The 17,414-nt window shown below is 32.5% G+C and overlaps 1 long non-coding RNA gene and 1 pseudogene across 2 annotated transcripts; one reads left to right on the top strand and one right to left on the bottom strand.

Annotated features, from left to right (window-relative positions):
• Window positions 1-9,821: 9,821 nt before the first annotated feature.
• Window positions 9,822-10,393, bottom strand: LOC149542804 (uncharacterized). The gene is made up of 2 exons (XR_016355199.1): window positions 10,256-10,393; window positions 9,822-10,091 (listed from the first exon to the last, which is right to left on the bottom strand). It is a non-coding gene; the product is annotated as an uncharacterized LOC149542804 (long non-coding RNA).
• Window positions 10,394-12,235: 1,842 nt separating this feature from the next.
• Window positions 12,236-13,824, top strand: LOC149542803 (uncharacterized; annotated as a pseudogene). The gene is made up of 2 exons (XR_016355523.1): window positions 12,236-13,503; window positions 13,688-13,824. The product of XR_016355523.1 is annotated as an uncharacterized LOC149542803 (transcript).
• The last annotated feature ends 3,590 nt before the right edge of the window (window positions 13,825-17,414 follow it).

Here is a 17,414-nt window from a genome sequence, read left to right as displayed (position 1 = left end):
AAAAACCAAGATTATAGATAGAATCTTAAACCATTTTAAACCAACAATCAAAGTTTTGAAAAAAGATTAAATATAATTCAAATTTAAATATAAACTCTTAAATCTACACATTAATAGATTTAATTAGATGTGTTCACAAGTTTTTATAGCCTCAGTATTCATAATTCCCCTAGCTCCACCTTTCACCTAATTAACCGTCTTTGATTTCCATTAAAAAAAAATCTTTCTTGCATCCACCAAAACATAATAAAATATTATAACAAGAGCTCTGTGCAAGCAACAGTCCCTGCCTTTTGGGATTCATTTCTTGGATGTGCAGTGGGGAATGTATTTGCTGGCACAATTATTTATATCTTAGGTGCATATGAATAGTTTGTTAGTATAGGAAAGATTACTACTATGTGAGAATAGCATAGAATAATGTAAAGGATAATATCAGACATTCTGAAATAGAAGGTTTTGATCAGAATTATGAGTTGGATAGGTTTAGTTGAATTTATTAGTAAACTGTGTGTAGTTGACATTCTTTATCAAAGCACTTTGTTTTTTTCAGTCAAAATATTGTAGTAGAAAATAGGAGCATAGATAAAGCTCAAAGAGACTGAATAAAGAAGACAAGATTCCATATTTGCATAATACATAAACATTAATAGCAAACAAATCAAATGGAAAATAATAAAGTGCATTGAGAGAAGGAAATATAAGAAAACTGTATTGTATTGGCTGGAAGGAAAACTTTAAACTGTATATGACTATCTATATTTTCAACTGTTGTAAACTGTATAGCGTTTAATACAATGGCTAGTAAAGAAGAACAAGTTTGCTACAGGAATTTGTGTGCCTTATGTAGCTTTGTATTCTATGTTTTGTTGTATAAACATGTAGCAAAAACCTTTTCTATATTATGTTTTTGGTGACTTTTACATGTAGGGACTGTATACATAAGCTGGTGAGTGGAAAAAAGTAAACATGTGTGAATTGTATATATAAGCTAGTGAATGGCAAAAACTGATATTGAGAACTTTTGCTTTGCTTTGCTTCTGATCAAGATGGTGTACCTGTAGAAAAAGAGTGTGGTGGTTAGAGCTACACAATAGTTCAATGTGAATTTTGTAATGAAATATTGTAAATATTTAAGAAGCGTGAGTTATTTTAGTTGCGCCTATTTTATGGGGATGTTCATTTTACCTTGTTGCTATTGTTGTATTTTTTGAAAAGTGTTGGAATGATCATTGGTTGGCTATGCTCCCTGCAATTTGCAAATCAATGTAGGTTAGAAGTTTTGTTTGCATTTGTTTCAAGTAAATTTGATTGTGAGTAATTATAGTAGTAGAAAATTGTTTGGAAATGCTTAAAGTTGGAGCTTCTCTTGTGATTGATGTGATTGTGTGGTCCATAGCAAGTGTGAAAGTGCCTTGAATCTCAAAGTTTCACATCATATAAACTGTTGTAGACATAGTCTTTGTGTACTTGTCGAACTCAATTTTTTTCAGTTCGAGGAAGTGGTCTTGCAAGAGCTTTCCATGTAGACTGCATTCGAGCATGTTGTCTTCTATTTTGATGATACATTGGAGAAAGGGTTGAAACTAGAATGTTGTATCTATTCCACACCTAGTGCAATGAATGTCAGTTGGATCATCTGTTGTCGATACAGACACTACTTGTTGGCAAACTGTGCACAATGGCTGGTATGGTGAGCCGTGGACATTTGTTGCTCGTAATGTTCCTGTTACCTGGAAGTACGAAGAGTGAGGTTAATTGTAATTGATTGTAGTGATATTTTTGTTGTTATTGAATACTGAATTTTAGATAAGTGTTATTTTTTAACTTACCTGTAGATTGCTATTTGCAAGTTGTTGTAATGATTCTATAGTGCAGTTGTCATTCAACTTGTCTATGTAGGTTGCTAGGCCTGATCTAATAACTGCTAAACCACGTGGACCGGTGCCTATGACATTTTTTAGCAGCAACAATAACGTTGTTCGCAATGCTATTGATCTGTAAATATTTTCTAAGCTTTTGTAGCTGTAGTTGTGCATTTTTGGCACTATGAACTAGCAAGAGAAAAGTAGATATGAGAAATTGAAGTACTCAAATTACATAAGAGCATTATGGTAAAAATTGCTATGTGTTTTTTGTTACTTACAGTGGCTGTGTCACATGGACATTGTCCATCTCTAATCTGGAGTTGGAATTTTGTGGGCTTTTGTACATATGAAGTTACAAAGACACCGAGACTACCAGTTGGATAGATGTTATGTGACTAAATTAGCTGGGATATTTTTGTATCAGGTGATAGTCTCTGGTGTTCACAGATAGTAGGTATATTTTCCACTTCAGTTTCTGACTTGAACTGTATGCAGCAGTTGGCATCTCCTCTTTCATATTGTGAATTTTTTTTCTTGATTCCAAATTTTTGAATGCGGATGCTTGTTCCAGGAGTCAGCCAATGCAAATATTTATCAATCAAGGTGTTTGTAATGTTTTCTATTATAATGAGTAGACTGGCTTTGTCTATCAAATCTATGTGTGCAATTGATGATCTCTATTCATTTTGTGTGGAGTTCTTGCAAACTGGTCCATATGTAGCTAGGATGTCACCCTCAAAGACTGCTGCTAATTATGTGTTGCAGATGTCAAATATGGGAGTCGGGGAAGTTGTAGCGACTTTTTGCTTGCAATGGAAGTAGATAGATTATGTTCAAATACATAGATTGTAGGAAATGTATACGGAGCTATTGTGGAGAAGAAGTATGAAAGTATTGAGACTACTTGCCTCTTTTGCCTGCTGTTGTCGATAGTAGTTGGAGAGCCTTTGTTCTGGTCTATGTCCATGATGTGCTAAAATCAACCTACAACCAACATGTAGCCAATATTGGATGGTTAATTGTAGGCTAGTAGATTTATTTTTCTGTTTTATGTCAGAAATATGTTATGGTGTCATTTGCTATAGTTGGAGTTCGACTGCAACTATAAAGTGGTCAGTCAAGTATGTGTCTAGAATAGTGGCTTTTGTGATTTTAGTGTCTGTGTTATGTATCCAAATATGGTCGAGGTTGCTTCCTATTTGTGTTGTTAGTTTCAGATTGTGTTGTTGCATAATGTCAAAGAGGTGTGATTTTGTTGTTGATGTCTTTAGAATATCGATGTTGAAGTCTCTTACAATTACTAGTATTGAATGTTTCGGTTGAGTGGCGGTGATGGTTTGCATGAAAGTAAAAAGATCATTAGTCGGTGCAGCTGGTGTCATATATATGTTTGCAATGCGCAAGCATTTTTGCATATGAGAAATGTCAATTATGATTGATTCGAGGTGTCTTGTTGCATATGTTTTCATATTTTGCATTATGTTAGTTTTGCTACTACACGCGGGCAATCCATGAATAGCGTACGATGGGTAGAATTCAAATTTTTGATTTAGCAATGGCAGTTGGTCAATGTGCTTGGCTCTTGTCTCTTGTAGGCAAAGTATAGTTGCACTATGCAAGTCACGATCATGGTCTATTTCTTTTGCATGCAGCTGCAAGCTTCGTGTATTTAAAGTACATATTGTAATGGTGGTTAGTGATGTAGGAGAAAGTGTGTAATGTAGAGGCCACTGTGATGATGTTTGTAGTTGTTGCATTTCTACTTTGACTTTTTGGGACAACCTGAAATTATTGTGATGTAATTTGTTCATCAATTATAGTTTTTCTATGTCTCTTATGCGGGATAGGGTAGTGTAGGAAAGGTTGTGTTGATAGACCTTTGTAGGGTCGAAAGCTATAGTGTCCATTGTCAAGCCTTGTGCTCTGTGGATAGTTCTTGTGGATGCAAGTTGTATAGGGAATTGTGATCGTATGACTATGTTTGTTAATGTTCACATTCTTCTTGTAATTCGTGTCAGTGGTGTCCATGTAGGTTGTGTTTTATCTATGTACATGTGTTGCATTTTTTGTCTTCGTAGTTTTTCGACATTAGGATAATTGAACTTGATGCAGAGGATGTCTTCATTGTTGTTTGTGTGTAGTTCAAATGTGCCATCAACACCATTGACCAAACCATCTTGTATGTCAAGATTACCTACTATAAGTTCAACTAGGATTCCTGGCTTGACGAATATAGTTGAGGGTAAGCTTGTCCTCTCTACTTGATGAGGGTTGTTCTCCAATGTTCTATCTTTTCAATCAATTGCTTCAAGTTTGTGGAGTGTTGTTGGTAGGAGGTCTAGCATTTTTCTATTGTGGTCATCAATAGCAGAGTTGCGTTGGAATAAATGTGGTAGTTTTGGATCATTAGGTATAGGCTTTTGACATAGTCTATTTATGTACCAAATATCTTGATCTATTTTTTCAGAGATTCTTATACGGTTCAAAATGAAGATGAAGTGTTCATTTCTTTGTCTAACAACAGTTTTCAAGTTATAGTATTTGATATTGTCAATCCAAAATGTGTATGGAATCCTTTCGCCATTAATTCTTGGTTGTTCAAAAATCCATCCATCACATACTGGTTGTGCTTGGTAGAAGTCACCAGAAAATATGATGTCTATGTTACCAAATGGTTTTGTTGGTGTATGTTTTATTTGGTGTAGCCTTCTATCTATGTTGTATAAGGTTGTTGATTCTATTAGCGATGTCTCGTCGATTAAAAGAACTTGAAGTTGATCTAGTCTCTTGCTTAATGTATCCAAGGTGTGTGAGTCTAATGGTGCAATGTTCGATGAGTTACATGGTAGATGGAATATGGAATGTGTAGTTGACCCACTTATGTTGTATGTAGCCTTTCTTGTTGGTGCGACAACAATGCCTTTTGGTTTGAGTGGATCACTTTGTAGTTGTTTGTCATATAGGCAGATCAGAGCCTCATAGAGTAGTTTTGCTGTAAAGGTCTTGCCAGTTTCTACTCCTCCTGTTAGGAATAAGTACAATCGTTTATGTGGCAAAAGTCTTTTTGTCATAATGACATCTTTTAATATTTTTTTTTGTTCTTTGTTTAATTTTCTTTGCATTTTGAAGTATTCTTCGGTGCTCTGCAAGAATGGATGTGCAATTTGTGAAAATAATTGATTCTATGTAGTTTGAACAAGTTGCTTTGGTTTGGATTTTCTATTGTGCATTAGGTCATTAGCCAAGTCATATTGTTCTTGTGTTGTCGATGCATTATTCGATTGTATCTGTCGATTAAATATCATTGTTGCATTTTCGTTGTTCTCTATTTTGTTTCGTATGTCATCTATGTTACCCCATCCATAATCAATTTGTGCATTGAACATTTTTTCAATTTTTGCTATTTCTATATTTTTAGCATTGAATGCATCAACCCATGTGTTGTGTTGTAATAATAATGTCTCTTCATTTACTTGAAAAGGCATATACAACATAAGTTTCTCTCTACAATAATTGTCATAGTCAATGTGTGGGTTGTATTTGACAAATCAAATAATTTGTGGTTTTCGTCTTTTTCAAACATTAGTTGATTTATTATAGTAGAGTGTCGTGTACTCAACTAACGATAAATTGTCTAGTGTCATTGGCCTTGATATGTATTTTTCTATTGCAGAAGGATACATGATGTTCTCTGAATTGTCGTGTTATTTAGCTAGTAGTTTTGGACTTTTGAGCATGAGAACTTTTTTGTTTGATGATGTAGTGTTAATAAACACAGTTTTTCTTGATGATCTTCGTAATGGCAATGATAGTGCAATATGGACAGCTTGACGACTAGACATCTGTTGACAATTTAGTAACGCATTTTCAAGTTTGTGTATGAATTATATTTTATTGTCATAAGCTATCATTGATTTCTTGCACAATTGTTGAAAGGCTAATGTTGTTGTTGTATCTTGTTTTGTCATATAGGAGCAATAGTAAGATGTAGCAGCATAGGCATCTAGTATGAATTGTGTATCAGTATTCGCATACCATAGTGATGGGACTTGCTTTGCAAATGCATTTGTCCAGATGTCACTTGGTTCTCTTTTTAGTAATAGTACTCTTCTTCTTAATGTCATTTGTAGCATTAACATATAACCGGCTTTAGTAATCTGGAACTCATTAAGGAATTGCTCAAATGTAACATCTCTTGAATATTGTTTGTGCTCAAGTTGCATAAAGAGCTTATTTTCTTTCTCTTTCATTCCTAGACTTGTTGTCAGTAAAGGCTCTAGAATAGTTGTTTTCTCATTGGAGGTATTGGGAAGTTGAAGTGACAAGTCAATGACCTATACTTCTTGCAGCTTTTTGTGTGATGGTGTGTTTGAATTTGACAAAGTTTCCATCTAGAAGTGCAGAATTACAAGAGACATATTTGTCGACAAAGTTCTCAATTTCTTGATTTGTGCATTTTCCATATATGGGTGCATTTTCAGTCCAAACCATAAAATGTACATGTTCATTACCTCTATTTTGGAATTCAGTGATAAAGAAATAGTCTGACACTTTGCCAAATAACTTTGTGTTTGTTAATATCATTCTACAAAATGCATTAAGTTGGTGATTGAAATACCGAGTGCATAGAACTGGATTCTGTCTTATTCGAAAGTCTAAATTTTTGTCCTCTATAGTCTCAGCATCTTTATAGTTATTGTCACGATACATATGATCCAAGGCTTGCAGTAGCGGTGGCCATAGGTGCTCAACACTTGTCAGTGTGGCAAAGAATGTTGGGGGTCCTAATTGCCTGATCATTGCAAATATGTTTTGCTTCGTATTGTCCAAGTAATCAGGTGATGTACGAATAGTTTTTAATGATCTGAATCCAATTGGTGATCGCAATATTCATTCAATGTTTGTAGGGGTGCATACGTCTTTTGCTAACAACTTTTTACCTTTGAGCTTAGCTTTTCTTATGCAAACCCATGCGATAGAGGAGATTTGTTTTATTGCTTTAAAGAAAATGTTTGTAATGTGTGTGGCAAAGTCATTGTCTACATGCATGAGTTCCCATTTTACTATTTTTTGGAATGAGAAATTTTTGACAATGTCTCGTGGTCTCGGATAACCATAGAAGAGATTTGGAAAGTTCATTTCCTTTGAGTTTTGATCTTGAAATATTCCAAAAGGTCTAATTTCTTCAGAAGGTGTAATTTCAATTATCGTTGTATCAAGATCTTTGATTGAATGAGTGTCATTGAACGCCATATTGTGACCTTTTGTAACCTAGCTCTCTTATCTGTGCAAACACAATGTGCAACGAGACAAGTCTTTCTTCTAGTGATGTTAGTGTATGGACCACATCAATATGTTTGTTTCTTTCTATTCTCCAAGGTGCAACAAAAGGAGGAACTTTGCCAGACATAACTGCTTTGAAACATTGGCTACACACCAATTTGTTGATTTCAATTTTCTTCTCTTTATGTGTTATTGGAAGAGAGTTGAAAGCATCAACAAATGCCTGGCCAATAATTTGTGTATTTTTTTGGAAATGTAACATTTCACAGCAATTGCATGGGTTTATGGGTGTGTCTTTTATGACATGTCAATATGCTTTGGTGGATTTTGAGATTTGTCGACAGGGTGAAAGTTGTTTACATTTGCATTTTTTAATTTGATAGAAATGTAGTTGGAGGTTGTTTTGTGTTCTGCCATTGTTAGCTTTTTTCTTGGTTTCTATTTTGTTGAGGAAAGCCTATGCTTTTGCTCTTGTGTATTATATTTTTGAGGTGATGCAATGAATGCTACTTCTGACATGACCTTGTTGTGTTGTTATTAAGCGCATTACTGATGGATTGATAGGTGTTATATCTTGTGCCTGACGTGGTTGACTTTTTGTCATGGAACACAAGGATTGTTGTCTTTGTTTTTCATCACTTTTATGGTTATTTGTGTGATGATGTATTGTTCCTTTTAATGATCGTAGCGAGTTTCGAATGTTTCTATTGGTTGATGTTGCTATGCTTAGCTATGTATCATGTGAAATGTTAAATGATGTTGTAGCTAGTCATGTGGGTGGTGCAGTCTATGGCTCGTCACATTTTGAGGAGCTGAATTTATTGCAACTATTATAGCAATTCATTTGCTAATAGGCTTTTGTGCAAAGGTCAAATTAGGAGCCGAATTTATCACAAGTATTACAGTGATTCAATTGGTAATAGGCTTTTGTGAAAAGGTCAAATTAGGCTTGTGAGAATCGTGGTATATTTAGTTAAGTGACAATGGGAACATAAAAGTAATGAAATGAAAATATGAAAGGCTATGCATTAAAATGTAGGAATTGACTGAAACAAAGTGAGTTGTAACAAGTAAATAAAAGCATAATTGTAAGCTACTATATATAGTTAAATTTGATTGACATGTTTGTAACTAGAAGCAAAAAATAAATCGAAGCGATTTTGTAAGCTACTATATACATTTAAATTTGATTGACATGTTTGTAACTAGAAGCACAACTAGAGTAGTAGTACAATTTCATTACGCAAAAGCTTACACTAGTTTCAAATTATTATTTATCATAGTTTCAAATTTTGCTAAAACACCGTACCTACTAGAAGATTGGCTTATTTGTTTGTTATTCTTCAAAATCGTAACCAAGCCAACTGTGGAGCTCTTGCTTGTGTCAATAAAACCATTTTGGTCAAAACACTGCAGTCTTTTATCAATAGATTGCATAGATAAGGAATTCGAGAGCAAGGAATTCTAAAATTGCATCAAATATACTATTTTAAAAATTATATTAAATTCAATAGTTTAAAGCTAAGAGAATTAATGTTATTTTTGTTCCCAACTTTAATTAGAAAACACCATGAAAATTTAGATATATGTTTGAAATATATTTTGTTATTGCATAAGATTATAGATATTTCATTTATGAAAAAGAATTAAATTTTTCTTTGAAAAAAGCTTTTTAAGAAATGGTATGTAATATTAATTAATTTTTTAATATAAGTAAACATATTTGATAGGTGTAATTAGTTGATTACGAAATATATTTTTTAATGAATAACTAAAATTATTTGAATCATAAATATTAGATTTATGAAGAAGAATTACAGTAATTATTTTTATAACAATTATATATCTGATATTTAACTAAAAAAATTCATTTATCATATACGAGATATTTTTGATTATTAAATTTGATAGTTTAAAGTTAGCATAGTTAATGTTATTTTTGTTCCCAACTTTAATTAAAAAACACCATGAAAATTTAGATATATGTTTGAAATATATTTTGTTATTGCATAAGATTATAAATATTTCATTTATGAAGAAGAATCTAATTTAAAAAAAAAAAAGCTTTCTAAGACATGGTATGTAATATTAATTAAACTTTTAATATAAGTAAAGATGCTCTAATTAGTTGATTGTGAAATATATTTTTTAATGAATAGCTAAAATTATTTGAATCATGAATATTAGATTTACGAAGAAGAATTAGAATAATTATGTTTATAATAATCATATATCTTATATTTAATTAAAAAAAGTCATTTATTATGTTCATGATATTTCTGATTATTAGACTGTGAAAAGTTTGTTTATACTGTTCATATTATTCTGAACAAATGTTAATCCCACTATAAAATATTTACTTTTTGATTTTATAATACATATAAATCTGTTAGAAAGCAATCAAGATTTCTTCAATTATTTATTGAGCACAATGGTCAATATTGAAACTAATTTTAATTTCTAATCACTGCGCACCAATAAATTAATTGTCAAATATTTTAATTAATTTTTTATAACAAACTAATTAGCAAATATAAATAATGCAATCCACACCAAAGTGTAAAAAACATTAATCTATACAAATCTAAAATCGACTCTACAGAAAATTACTCTATCTTTCTCTAAGTAAAAACTAAAAAGATTTTTTTTGAAGCATTTTCAAACTATGACTGGACAGATAGATGTAGAACTTATTAATCCACTCGAAAGTTTCTGTAAAGGTTTGATTTAAAATTTAAATGCCTCTTGATAAAAAATTGTGGAAGCATTATCAGGTGCCCTCCAATTATTAATTGGCATTCCCAGCTGCATATATAGTGCCGAAACTAACAGTCTAGAAAACAAAAATTATGGAATCAAGCATTCTCATTGGTGGGATCAAGCATTCTCATTGGTGGGAGCCTTGTCGGAGAGATTGGAACAAGATATTGAGTAAAAATCCTACGATTCATAAAACATTTGAAAACATTGGAGCGTAATTGAAAACAAGGGTTTCAAAATTGAATGCGAAGAAAGTGTAAAGCTTGAAAACCAAAACACTGGATCATGTAAAGTCCTTGGCTAACAGACTACAAGGAACAAAAATTATATGAGTAAGTATGAACCTTTTGACTGGTTGCGCAAGCTCTTTTGTGCATTAAGCAGGAAGCCATCCGAGTGCCCTTCAATTTTATCTCCTCATAATGTCGGTACGCTTCCTGCAACTACATTTACTCTATCTTTTTCCCTACCTACTTTCTTCCTGACATGTCATAAATGCGTATTAAAGTCAAATAGGTTCTTATTTATTTTCAATATTATTTTTCCAAATACCCTGAAAACCTTGGCTAAAATGCATTCGCCAATCAGAAATTTCGAAATCCTGCTTTAAATTCAGATTTGTTAAATCTCAATGCAAAAACCTTAAATTTTTTTGCCATTGTTGGAAGGAAAAACAAATGAAGTCGAACAAACAAAAACATTAGTACTCTGCCTTTAAAAGATAGAAACTAATAATAAAGATAAAATAAAAATAATAAATATCAAATAAATTAAAAAGACCATAAAAACTTTTTCCTCTACATTAAACGAGTGAATAATGGAACAACTAGAATGCACCAACTTATAGTATTTTCCTTCTAAATGTATTATTAGTTCCTGCCATAGGAAGGTAACTTATGCTTTCGCTTAGTGCATTGTATTAATAGTTGCACCAATCAGATTTTAGATTTCATTCATATAGTAATGTTTGCATAAGGTTTTGTAATTTGCATGATATTTTGGAATTGAAAAATACAATTTTTTGAAAACCTTATTGGCTCATGAGAAAAAAGGCAATGAAAAAATTTAATTTTCTTCAACAAAAATACAACTATTTTTTCCAACACCTCTATTAATGCAAGCATTAATTGCAACTTTATCTTTTCTTTTCTTGTGACAAGTGCATAAATTTTATTAAAAAATAATCATTTTCCTAACACCTCATGAATGCATTAATTTCAATTTTACCTTTTCCACATCTGTGACTAGTGGACAAACTTTTAAAAAAAAAGACAATCACTTTTAATTGATGTTTATTTTTGTAATTTGTAAAATGCTATTAAATATAGATATTTTAATCAAGTATAGATATTTTAATCAAATATAGACATTTTAATTCTTTTAAATTGTCAATTTCTAAAAAATATTTTTTATATGACTTAATTTCATATTTATTTTAATTTTAATTTATATATAAGTTTAAATTAGAATTTAGTTTCTTTTATTTTGACATATCTAAACCAATGCCTTTAATAGATTTATTGTTTATTTTTTATTTTTATATATAATTTTTATTATATTGATATTTTTAATTTATACTTTAAAATACATAATACTAATTTTGTATTAATTTTAATAAACTTCAAATTGTTTACTTTTGTATATTATCAACTTTATTTATGATAAGTGTGTTTGGTTTTTTTAAAGCATAAATGTTATTTTTAAATTAATTTATGTTTATTTATTTTTATGCATTAGATTTAAGCTTAAGAATATTGTCCACCTTCTTCAATTAGATGAATTTATCGCTTAAACAAGATATATCAAACAATTTCATCATTAAAATTAATCAATTTAACTCTTTTTTAAAAAAATTATATAATTTTATCTATATCTTATATATAATTAGTTCATAAATATCTTTGGTCTCATAAATGTTTTTTACGATGTCATCTAATTTTAATTTATCATGATACTATAATATTTATTTATATATTCTTTTACTATTTTAATTAATATATATCATTGCAATTATATAATTTAATAATATATTGACTATATTCTGTAATTTAATTTAGCTTACCACTATAATATTCTATTTGTCATTACTATTTATTTGTTAATTTATTAAACTAAATACATTATATTTTAACCAAAACCTACTTCAATCAATCATAAAATCATGAAGGCACGAATTTGGCGCTTCCGCCCCTTGTTATATTTTTAAAATAAAGTGGTGCATTTTGATTGCACCTTAGACGACGCCCTACATTAATATTAAGTCGAGTTCAAAGTTAGGATTTTGGTAAATGATGAAATATGGGCGGCATCGGGCAACACACTGTTGAGACGAGCCAGTGAACCCTAATCCCGCATGAAGAAACCTTCGATCCGGTGCTCCAACACATCAAGCGGTTGCAATATCAAAAATTAGATAGGTATTTCGATTTCTTCTGCTCAGATCTCGCACGAAATACGATGTCATTCGTATTATTTTGGAGATGCATAGTTTTCTCTGAGAAATGTTCGTCGCGTCTCCCTCTTACAGTCAGACTGCATTCTCCGCCATTCTCGCTACTGTCTTCATCGTCATCACCTCATGTTACAACCCCCTCCAATGTCATTTCAGATTTATTAACAAAAGAGTGTGGGTTTTCTTCTTCTGAAGTGACAACTTTCATCAGCAGAAGACCAGAGATGTTGAGGACCAAATCCGATGACACCGCTAGGGAAGCCATTTATTTCTTGAAAGATTGTGGAATCACTGGAAACAAGCTTAAGTCTACCATTCTTAACGACCCAATTATTCTTTCACTCAGAGCGGATAGGCAGTTGAGGCCCAAGATGGAATTCCTGAAAAAATTGGGCTTGCCTACTCAAGACGTTGCATTTATTATAAGTCGCTTGCGGAGATTGTTCCACTTGAACTTAGAAAACTGTCTAGCACCGAGAGTTCTCCATCTTGAAACCCTATTTGGCTCAAGGTTCCATCTGTGTAAGGCTCTCAGAAGGGCGCCTCAGCTGTTGGCGAGTGATTTTGAGAACCAGGTGATGCCTAGAGTGGAGTACTTGAAAAAAAAACTTTGGCATTATAAAAGGTTCCGTTACATTTGAGCGAGTCTTGAATGAGGTTCTAAAACTTACTTTGGCTAATCTGGAAAAGAAAACTATACATATGGCTAGTCTTGGTCTGGCAGAGGAGAAAATCTGTCAAATTCTTAAGAGAGATCCAAGAGTACTTAGTTTGTCAATCAAGAAAATAACGGCAAACTTTGATTTCTTGATAAGCACTGCAGGTCTTGAGCCAAAGATTGTTGCTTTGCATCCTACTCTTTGGGGTTTAAGCGTAGAGAAAAGGCTCAAACCCCGCTATGAAGTCTTTAAATCTCTAAGGACAAGTGCACATATCAAGGGTCTACCTAATCTGGTCAGGTTTTTTAAACTAAGTGAGCAAGAATTTCTCAAAAGATTTGGCCAATACAACGATCATACAATCTCCGAAAGAGAGGATTTTAGATCAGTGGCTGGAGTTTCGAAATAAGTTAAACCAATTTTTTCTTTCTTCAAGGGTTGGATTGGTGTTCAACGAGTGCTGGAACTCAGCTGGGCCAAGGTAATGTCTCACCGATCTCTATCTTCCAGATTCAAAATATTATAAATACACTTTTCACCTATTCAATAATATTAGCTTGGGGTTTTAATGCTCTTTAGACGCTCTGCATATGCTCAAAACCCTAATTTCTTAAGTTTGCTTTATAGGATGTCAGAGTAGTATCATGTATACTTATTTTGTGCAGGAGTTCAATGTGATTATGAAAGGGAAGCGATTATATTGCACTTGAAAGGTTGTATAAATTATATCAGATAATGAAAATTCGGCCATCAAGGGGTTTAAAGTTCTGAAGTTTGTCCTTAATGCGTGGGCATCCTCAGTAGACAGCAATCTACTGTAAATGGAGGAAAACATATAAGGTGGGATGTATAATATCCTATTTGGAAGATGAATAAGGTGGGATGAATAGCATCTTCAGCAGACAACAATCAACACATGCGGACAGCAGGGCAGCCCTGGTGAAGAAGATTCAAAATCATTTGCTGGACTGTGAAAGGGCCAAACTTTTTGCTTGGTCTAGAGTAGGATGAAACAAAATACCAATCAATTTCAAAAAGGAGAATGAACGAATGAAATATTTTAATGGCTTCTATGAGACCTGGCAGTCTTAGGGATCAAAGGAACAGAGTGTTAAACAATTTTCATATTGATTTCCATTTCCAATTTTCTGCTATGTATCGTAATTAAAAATCTGTCAGTTTGGTTGATCTTGTTAACTTCAAATAAGCTATGCTTGCTATCTGCTTTTAAGATGACATCTTAGTATGTTCAGATGTTATTGTATGTTGTGCATTCAAAGAGAAAACACCATTTCATTTCAGTTGTTCCCATCTTACCAAAATATGCAAGTTATCTCTTCCCAAACTTCTTTATACCTCTTCGAAAATATGCAAGTTCTCTCCTTTCAAACCTCATTATACCTCTTCCATTTGCCTGTCACGCATCTAAGGTAAAGCTTTGGAACCACACTAGAGGAGGAAACAGCAGCAGAAAGACAAAAGACAGACTCGAAAGCATGGGAGTAGCGAGGAAAATAGGGGAGCTTGATACTGTCCTTCTGTATTGATTTTTTCAAAACATAAAGTTTTTAGTTTCAATTTTAATCAGCCAGCCGAAGGATCTTTAAAGCAGATATTCAATTTTTTTTTTATCGGTAAACAGCTGAAGCTTAGATTAATTATTATTATCTATTGTAATTAATTATTTTTATGTGTTAGATTAATTATTATTATCTATTGTAATTAATTATTTTTATGTGTTAAGCGAATTCGAACCCAAGACCTCCCACATAAGAGACTCACAAGTTACCATTGTGTTGTAGGCTCTTGCCTAAAACAGATATTCAATGTTATTCAAAGCTGCCCCTATTTTGTCTCTCTTTGTCAATATATGTAAAAAACTGCCCTTGAGTATAACGAATTAGTATTAGTCTTTGTGAATGTGCTTGTTATTCAAAGCGCCTTAATTTAATAAAATTCCTAGAAACTAAGCAATATGTTTGTCTTGTGTGGATAATAGCATTATGGTTTGTTTTCCACTCTTTATATGCTATGTTAGTCTGTAGGTTTGAATATCTGTTCAAGGTTTCCAAAGAGTGGTTGGGCATTCGATTGGGCCAATCTTAGGTTCTCCACAAATTCTTTTTTCACATAGTTAGATTGAAGTCATATTTATATACCTATCTGTTTAAATTCTACTTACGAGTAGGCTAATGCTTGGATCATTCTGCTCTAGGTTAAATCAAAGTGAACAGGCACGAAATCCGTTTCGCTCCATTCAATTTCCATGTAAGATATCCATTTATAGAGTAAGTTGGCAATTCATTTCTTCTGTGTAGCTTGAACTTTAACGATAAGCATGATATTCACACTGGCCTATTTTCTCAATGCTCAATTGCAACCCTCACAGGTAAGTGCACTTAATTTGTTTTCAATATTAGACTCAAGTTTTATGTCAACTTTAATCTAGTTAAATCATTGCTTTATAAGTCAGTCTTGGATTCTTCTTTCACGTGTGCATATATTATCTTTGTTTGCAGCTAAAAGTATAATTTCTAATCAGCAATATTGTTTCTGGTTTTGCAAATCTATTGCAACAATGCGCTAGGTAAATTAGCTTATGTATCTTACTCTCTAGTAGTTTTGAAGATGCCTCAGTTTGATAGAACTACTTTATTTCTTTCATTAACTTGGTTTCATAATTCGGCCTGTATGGTGTACAGATGATTTATGATTGTCCCCTGTATAGGATATAAATGATTTATGATTGACCCCTTGATTTGCACTATTCATGATGCTTTGGTGCTTTCTGATACGTTTTTTAATTCTTAGAGTCCGTTTGATTCTCAGAGTCCATTTGATTATGGGAATAGGAATTGTGAATAGAGATTTGTTATTCTGAATTTGTTATTCTAAATTTGTATTCTACATTCTGTTCGGTTCTACAGAAATGAAATTAGAATTTGAGTTCAGCATATATAAGAAAAAACATGAGTCAAAATTTAACTCAAGAATTACACAGTTCAATTATGATATCTCATCATTAGATTTTGGTGGCATTGAAATTGTTAGTCCCTGCCTTATGTATAAAGCAGGGAACTAATGTTTTTGTTTGATCCTTATCCTATTTCTTTTTTTGAGTAAACAATTATCATTTCCTAAAGATCTGAATTGAATATTTTTAAATTGAACAAAAATACTTTTTTCTTATTAGTTAAAAGCTATTTTTCTGAACATATATTTTTTTTTCAAAATGAAAAATGTTAAGAAAATCCAAACGATAAGAATGGAATTAATGTTATTATTAGAAGTCTTCCCATCAATGTTGCATAATTTATGGATATAACACGTGGTAGAGTTTATTGGGAGAGTGGAAAAAAGAGCAGGTGGAGGACGTGCAGATGTGGCTCAGCTTGTCCATCATCAATCAAATCAATAATCTTTCTATTGGAATAATGTGTGCCAGAATACTTAAATATGTGTCAGCCAAGATTTGTGTGGGCAGTGAATAAAACAATGAAACATATACAAGTTATAACTGAAAACTTTGTAATGGATTAAACAAAGAAACAAAAATTAGAAAAAATGTTCTACACCCTTCCAGTGGTTGTCCAGAAGCATTGCCAGTATTCTGTCCTCTCACGCGTCCTAATTCCTCTCAGGCAGTCACCCCATGCTTATCCAGCCTTGAAAGAAAATCTGTACAGAAATAGAAATAGTATGTGTACCCCCTGAAACCACAAATAAAATCTTTACAAAAAGACTAGCAATTATGCCCGCAAAGCATTGTAACCCTTGTAGCATTTGACCAGCACAATTTGTGGTACCAATCTTCACTGGATATATCCCATGCATCAGAATGGACACGGTGTGCTATCATCCCTTAGTGCAGAGTTTCAAGCCAGACTTAGATTTGAGTCTTACAATGCTCAGAACCGAATTGTTACAGAGTTTTGTAAGTGTTGAAACATATTTATACAGTCCACGTAATAAGAATTGCAAGACTAATAAATTATCCCCCCTGCTACTGCGGTTACTGTATTGGAAGATGAATACAGGAAGGCAACAAAGTGTTTAACCAAATGCCTCTTGTGTTCCTCAAAATGCGCCTGTGAAATATGCATGTGGGAAGGACATTAAACACACATAGTGAACAATGCATCCATGTTGGCATGAAAATTTAATGTTTTCATGAGGTGGACTTACCTGAATAGGTCTGCATATGCTAAATAACTATACAGAGCTCCATGTCCATGTAGAAACAAATATTCTTCACTTTTTAATGACGCGAGAGATTGCATTGGAGTAAAAAATTCATTATTCAATGTACAATTTATTCAACAGCAACATCAGCAAAATTAGTTCTATTTGCAAATCAATTTTCCCTTCTAGTCAGACGAACCTACAACACAA

The sequence above is a fragment of the Cupressus sempervirens genome, chromosome 8 (assembly GCF_028749045.1).
Source record: "Cupressus sempervirens isolate cs-2001-9-10 chromosome 8, ASM2874904v1, whole genome shotgun sequence".
Lineage (NCBI taxonomy): Eukaryota > Viridiplantae > Streptophyta > Pinopsida > Cupressales > Cupressaceae > Cupressus > Cupressus sempervirens.
This window is presented reverse-complemented; position numbering and strand designations above follow the sequence as displayed.